Source organism: Panicum virgatum, unplaced genomic scaffold, assembly GCF_016808335.1.
Source record: "Panicum virgatum strain AP13 unplaced genomic scaffold, P.virgatum_v5 scaffold_1235, whole genome shotgun sequence".
Classification (NCBI taxonomy): domain Eukaryota; kingdom Viridiplantae; phylum Streptophyta; class Magnoliopsida; order Poales; family Poaceae; genus Panicum; species Panicum virgatum.
The window spans coordinates 195,327-201,778 of NW_024376265.1; the positions used below are offsets into that span (position 1 = coordinate 195,327).

At 43.0% G+C, this 6,452-nt stretch overlaps 1 long non-coding RNA gene across 1 annotated transcript; it reads right to left on the reverse strand.

Moving 5' to 3' along the window:
* Positions 1-4,566: 4,566 nt before the first annotated feature.
* LOC120693966 lies at positions 4,567-5,549 on the reverse strand. The gene is made up of 2 exons (XR_005683262.1): positions 5,315-5,549; positions 4,567-5,022 (listed from the first exon to the last, which is right to left on the reverse strand). It is a non-coding gene; the product is annotated as an uncharacterized LOC120693966 (long non-coding RNA).
* Positions 5,550-6,452: the final 903 nt, after the last annotated feature.

The window sequence follows — 6,452 nt, forward strand, 5'->3', positions numbered from 1 at the left end:
CAAGTGGGTGTTCAAGAAAAAGCTTAGGCCAGATGGTACTATTAAAAAGTACAAGGCTAGGCTTGTGGCCAAGGGTTATACACAAAAAGAAGGAGAAGATTTCTTTGACACTTATTCACCAGTTGCCCGATTGACCACAATTCGAGTGTTACTTTCCTTGGCAGCCTCTTATGGTCTTCTCGTTCATCAGATGGACGTTAAGACGGCTTTCCTCAATGGAGAGTTAGAAGAGGAGATCTATATGGATCAGCCGGATGGGTTTGTATCAAAGGGTCAAGAAGGAATGGTTTGTAAGTTGTTAAAATCTTTATATGGTCTCAAGCAAGCACCTAAGCAGTGGCATGAAAAGTTTGATAGAACTTTGACCTCTGCCGGCTTTGTTGTGAACGAAGCTGACAGATGTGTGTACTATCGCTATGGTGGGGCTGAAGGAGTGATTTTGTGCTTGTATGTGGATGACATACTGATCTTTGGCACTAGCCTTAATGTGATTAAGGAAGTCAAAGAGTTTTTATCTCAAAATTTTGAGATGAAGGATCTGGGAGAAGCTGATGTTATCCTTAATATAAAGCTGGTAAAAGAGATCAATGGTGGGGTGATTCTTACACAGTCTCACTATGTGGAGAAGGTGTTAAGTCGCTTTGGTTATAGTGACTATAAACCTGTCTCAACACCATATGATGCCAGTTTAATTCTTAGAAAGAACAAAAGGATAATGCGAGATCAGCTGAGATATTCTCAGATCATTGGTTCATTAATGTATTTAGCGAGCGCTACAAGACCTGACATCTCGTTTGCTGTAAGCAAACTGAGCCGGTTTGTTTCAAACCCGGGAGATGATCATTGGAAGGGTCTTGAAAGAGTAATGCGCTATCTGAAGGGGACAATGAACTATGGAATTCACTACACCGGGTACCCAAGGGTACTAGAAGGGTATAGTGATTCAAATTGGATTTCTGATGCTGATGAGATAAAGGCCACAAGTGGATATGTGTTTACACTTGCTGGTGGAGCTGTTTCCTGGAAGTCTTGCAAGCAGACCATCTTAACAAGGTCAACTATGGAAGCAGAACTCACAGCATTAGATACCGCCACTGTTGAGGCTGAGTGGCTTCGTGAGCTCCTTATGGACTTGCCGATAGTTGAAAAACCGTTACCGGCAATCCTAATGAACTGTGACAATCAAACGGTAATTGTCAAGGTGAATAGTTCAAAGGATAACATGAAGTCATCTAGACATGTGAAAAGGCGGTTGAAATCTGTCAGAAAATTGAGAAACTCCGGAGTTATAGCCCTGGACTATGTTCAGACGGCTAAAAATCTGGCAGATCAGTTTACAAAGGGTCTTTCACGAAATGTGATAGACAATGCATCTATGGAATTGGGCTTGAGACCCACGTGAGTCATTCTATAGTGGAAACCTGTCCTATGTGATCGGAGATCCCGTGAATTAGGATGGTGAAACAAACTAAAGTCTGACTGTGAGAAGAGAACCTTTGTGAAAAGGGCTCATTCCGTGTATAAGGTGCATTTCTCTTCTAATCTGTATGGCAGGTTGGTCTATACCTTAATGTGTGCCAGGTGGTTTCTTTTAAACAAATGAGTTGTTTTCTTGAAACAAAGATGTTGTCCTACAGAACATCTGAAAGGAACACACCTATATGAGTTTGACCACTGGTCATGGTCTATGAGAATTGGGTATTCTATAGAAACTCATGAAGGGCCTGGAGTATGACTTATAAGCTCCAAACCGCGGGGATGCTTTTGCAGCCTAGTACCAGTGTAGGGCTCTGGTCAAACTTGTTTGCACAAAACTGGCAATTCAAGGCATAGTCCATTGCATAGTTGTGAGTAAGTGTAGCCTTTGTCCTAGATGGAAGTTCAACTTAACAGTCTCTGTCGAATACTGGTATATCAATGAGAGAATGAGGGTATTTCTAGTGTGGCTTGAATTTCTTGGTGGGGATTGTTGGAGTAATGGGCTTGGCCCATTTATTCTAAAGCATTAAAAGAATTTAAAGCCCACTATTAATGCTAGGGAATCAATGTTTAATTCCGTACCGGGAATTGAGGAGGATCTCAACCGACTTAAAAGGTGGACTTCTTGTACACCACTTGTGAAGCCGGTAAGAGGAGGACGGTGAACCACACGCGCGCGCGCGCTCGCTCGCCTCGCCGGCCGGGCCGGGCCGGGCCGGGCCGTGGCCGTGGCCGTGGCCGTGGCCGTGGCCGTGGCCGTGGCCGAGGCGCGGTGCGATGTGATGGCTATTTTGCCGTTGACAGCAATTAATCGTGCGATTAAACATGCAATTAAATCTGTAATTAATGGCCATAACCGCATCACCTAAATGACTCTGATGGTGTCCAGGTTCAACGATCCTGAGCACCTGAGTCACTATATAAGGAGTGCCATTCCCCTCATCCATCCTGCACCAGAGCACTGAGGCAACTCGGCTCCTCTCTTCTCCCTCTCCAGTTGCAACAACTGAGTTCCCCAACGCTAATTTCTGCGCGCACAGAATTAGCGTGAGCAGGCCTCCGAAACCTTGCTCGCCTTGAGATCCTGCACGGGATAGGCGGGCAATCAGGTTTTTGGGTAACGCTTTAGCGTGACTGCTCAAAAATACTAAGGCTTTGCCCGATTGTACGACTACTTCCTGGTGGACGAGCCGAACGACTACGTCGACTACATTCTGGTGGCCGAACGACTACGTCGACTACATCTTGGTGACCGTTCGTGGGACTGCACTGCGAACTTCTTCCTGCACCGATTTAGTTCGACTACTTCGACTGAGGCCAACCGAGTAGATGTCTACTCCAGTTGGTAACAGCGCAGCCAATGCCTCCGGCAACGGCCCCGCTTTAGGGTACTCCCTGAAACTTTGGTTATTTATATTGTTTATGCTTATATGTGTGATAAGTATAAACATGTTCACATGTTTTATTTTACTCCTTAAAGTCATAGAAATATTGCTAGTTTATACATTTAATTTTGGAATTAAAATATACCGAAAATTGCCTAGATTTCTAACAGAGCCAGGGGTACCCTACCCCCGGGGCGCTGACAGTGGCCCCCGGGACTGACGTGGCGGAGTTTTCGGCGCGGTAGGCCCACCTCTCAGCCGCCATGTTGCCCCGGTTGCCTGAATCTTCCCCAAGAAGGAACCGTTTCCTCCTCGGGGAGCGGAACCGCTGCGCCTGTTCAGTGGCGTCACATCGCTTCAACCATAGCACATGGGGGAGTGGATCGAGGTGACCCTTAAATCCTCCAAATGCTATTTCCCCCCATTATGCCTTCCTTGCCATTTGCTCATTCATCATCTTCTCGCCTTCTTCTTCTTTGAGCGCTTTCTTGCCTCCCCTTCTTCTTCCTGCTAGCTTGAACCTTTTCTTGCATCGCCATGTCGTCAAGCTCGCACCTCCGTGCCTGGACTATGGCGATGCTACCGAAGTCTCGGGTTCACAACCTCAAGGCTCTTTACAAGGTTGCGGACACCTTGGGCTGGTATGATGCCGAAGTCTCGGGTTCACAAACTATAATATCTTGTTATTGTTACGATTATGGCATCGTCTTTGAATTAGTTACTGTGAAATAAGCAAAATGGCCCTGTATTTTTCATTACTGAAATTATATGGTCAATCACCTGGTCCACATCTCTATATGAACAGGACTGAAGTTCTGTATCTATAATCAGGAAGAGTCCTAAGCATAAGCGTCATGTATAGAACAGCAAAATCACAAATGTACATACTACTTCTAAGGATCCAAAATGGTGAATACAACTGGTCCAAATGAGCCATATTACCAATGGCAGGCATTTTGTGGACATAATGTGACTGTAGTGGGACAGAATAATACTTGCTAGAAAGCTTCATCAAATCAAACATTATTTGCAACAAGACTGTACGAAAGTTAACAAGATGTCTGACAAGGTGTCTCATTTTCATCAGGTGCACCAGATTTGTCATGTGCCAGTTAGTTCAATTAACTGGTGGGACCTACTCACAATGGATCAAGTTCAGGAATCTAACTAGGCACACTTCCATTTTTTAGAACTAAGGGTAAAATGTACACAAAAGGCAATATGAGAAAAATATATATGTACCAACATCGCATAAATTTGTAAACAGAAAGAGATATGACAGGGAACATTATCAGGGTAAATCAGTTAAGAAGAGAGAGGTCTTGCTGAATGAAAACTGAAGAAGCTAGTGAGGTTGCTTACATTAAAATTTTAAAATACAGATATTTTCTGAAACTAATTCTTTAAGATGCCACATATAATGGTAAATACATCATAAAGTTCCATATGATTAAACAAAATATCAGTATAGGCATGGTATAAGGAATTTCAACCCGCTACTCCATCCTAACCATGAATAGCAACAATATTACTGGAAAATCGTAAGGACTTACAATAGCTCTACTGGAATATTTATACAGTAGGTAAAGTATAGTCAAACCATGTAGAAGTGTGTTGTATCAATTATCAAAACATTTAATTATTGCTCTCAAGAAAAACTGAGCACCTCATGATGCTACCTTCTAAAGTTGTGACTGCTATGTTTTCTCGAATACGCAGGAGAGCTGCGTGTCTTTGTATTAATAGAGAGAATAAACCGGCCCCTTACAAACTAGCACACCTCACTCCGAGCCGAGCTGTGAGGGGCTGTGATACACTATGATGTTGTTGCCTAAGAAAAAAACAAAAGCTTGACCCGAGACCACTAACAAGGACTAGGAACTAGCCTAGTCCGAACACTTGACCAGCACTCAAGGAGCTGAGGCTTCGAGCCCCTGCCAGACACCACAAGTGGTGTTCATCCTTGAACGCCTGCAGTAACCTGTCCAAATTTGGGCGGTCTCCTTCAAACACACAAGCGTTTCGGTGTTTCCAAAGAAGCCCAGCACCCAAAATAAACCTGCTATGTTGATTAGCCCTCCTTCATCAATGCAATTGATGGGCCGGCTATCATCATAGCCAATTCCTTTAAGAAGTTGCTCCAATTCGTCCAATAAACCTGTTCAAGTAAACAGTTAAGAATGCACTGTTCAAAACTCCTAATAGTACACGAAACAGATACTAAAAGGCGAATGAGCTAAAAGGGAAATAAGAGCAGTAGTGAACAATGCATAAATTACTAAAGCATGAAGGGTCATACTTTTGAGTAGTACGACTCAGGATCTAGTCTATGTCCATCTCACTTCTTTTTTTATGCCAAAAATAGAGCTTTTTAATTTGCCACCTAAGTAATATATATTTCTTTGTTGTGCTTAATTCAAGGTGCAACAAGGGGGAGAAAAGATACATACTTTAGGCTGGCCAGATTTGGTTCAGACGTTCATAGAGACGAGATTCAGAGGGAGTAAGACGTCTTCTCTTCTTGTGCAGATCTTTGCCTTGTCTTTTTAATGACTTCACTTTGTTTAAAACTCTCCCATCTTCATAACATCTTTGATCTTGAAAAACAGCATGAGTAATGATCTTCCTTCTCTCGCTCGTGTTTGGCAGCCTACCTTTTCGATTCTTAAAAGAGGAAAAGAGGTCAATAAGGCATTGTTAATGGCTCGTTGTCTTGCGACATTGTTGATGTCCCGGAGATTGGACCTGTTGACCGCCTTGTTGATGTCCGTGTTGATGGTCCGGCGCTTGATGATGATAGCGGCATGCGGCCCAGACGATGCTCACATTGATGACATCCATTTGCAGCCGCTTCCTGCGCGCGCCTGTTGAAGCAGGAGATAAAGGAATGGATTAGAGGAAACTATTAGCGCTACGACACAACCAAAAAACCATAAAAAAAAGACTATTGCGATTGCGATTAGTATATACCCGGGTTTTTTTGTCGCGCAAATGAGCCTGAAAATTTTGAACTAAGTCGGAGAAATTGCGCCCGCACAAATCACAGCAGACATCCATCCTCGCGGCGGCGGCTCGCGCTGGGCTTGGGGAGGAGGATGCGCCGAGCGAGGGCGAGCGGAGGAGAGAGCGGCGGCGGATGGATGCGGACTGCCGAGAAGCCGGGGACGGATGAGCAGCCGGACAGCTATCAGCAGAAGGGTATGCAAGGGCCCACAGGGTGGATCTAAACATCCAAATTTGATATTTTAAATACATATACTTGAAATTTTATATTAATCTTTTTTATATTATCAAGCATATTATTACACATAAAAATAAAATTTTGTATAGATTTTTTTATGCATTATTTGCTCCCTACAATTAAAAAGGTGAAAAAATATTTGAATCCGTATCCGATCCGTATTCGAATTTTTATATCTATTATTTGAGAATATATATGATAAATTTGAGGTTAAGTTTTTATGAATCTTTACAAGATCAATGTTAAATATAAGGCTATGAATTTACATAGTAAATTCTATATCTTATTTGTCCATAATCGAAGAAAAATGACCAAAAATCTGACATTCCAATAAATATCCGAATCCA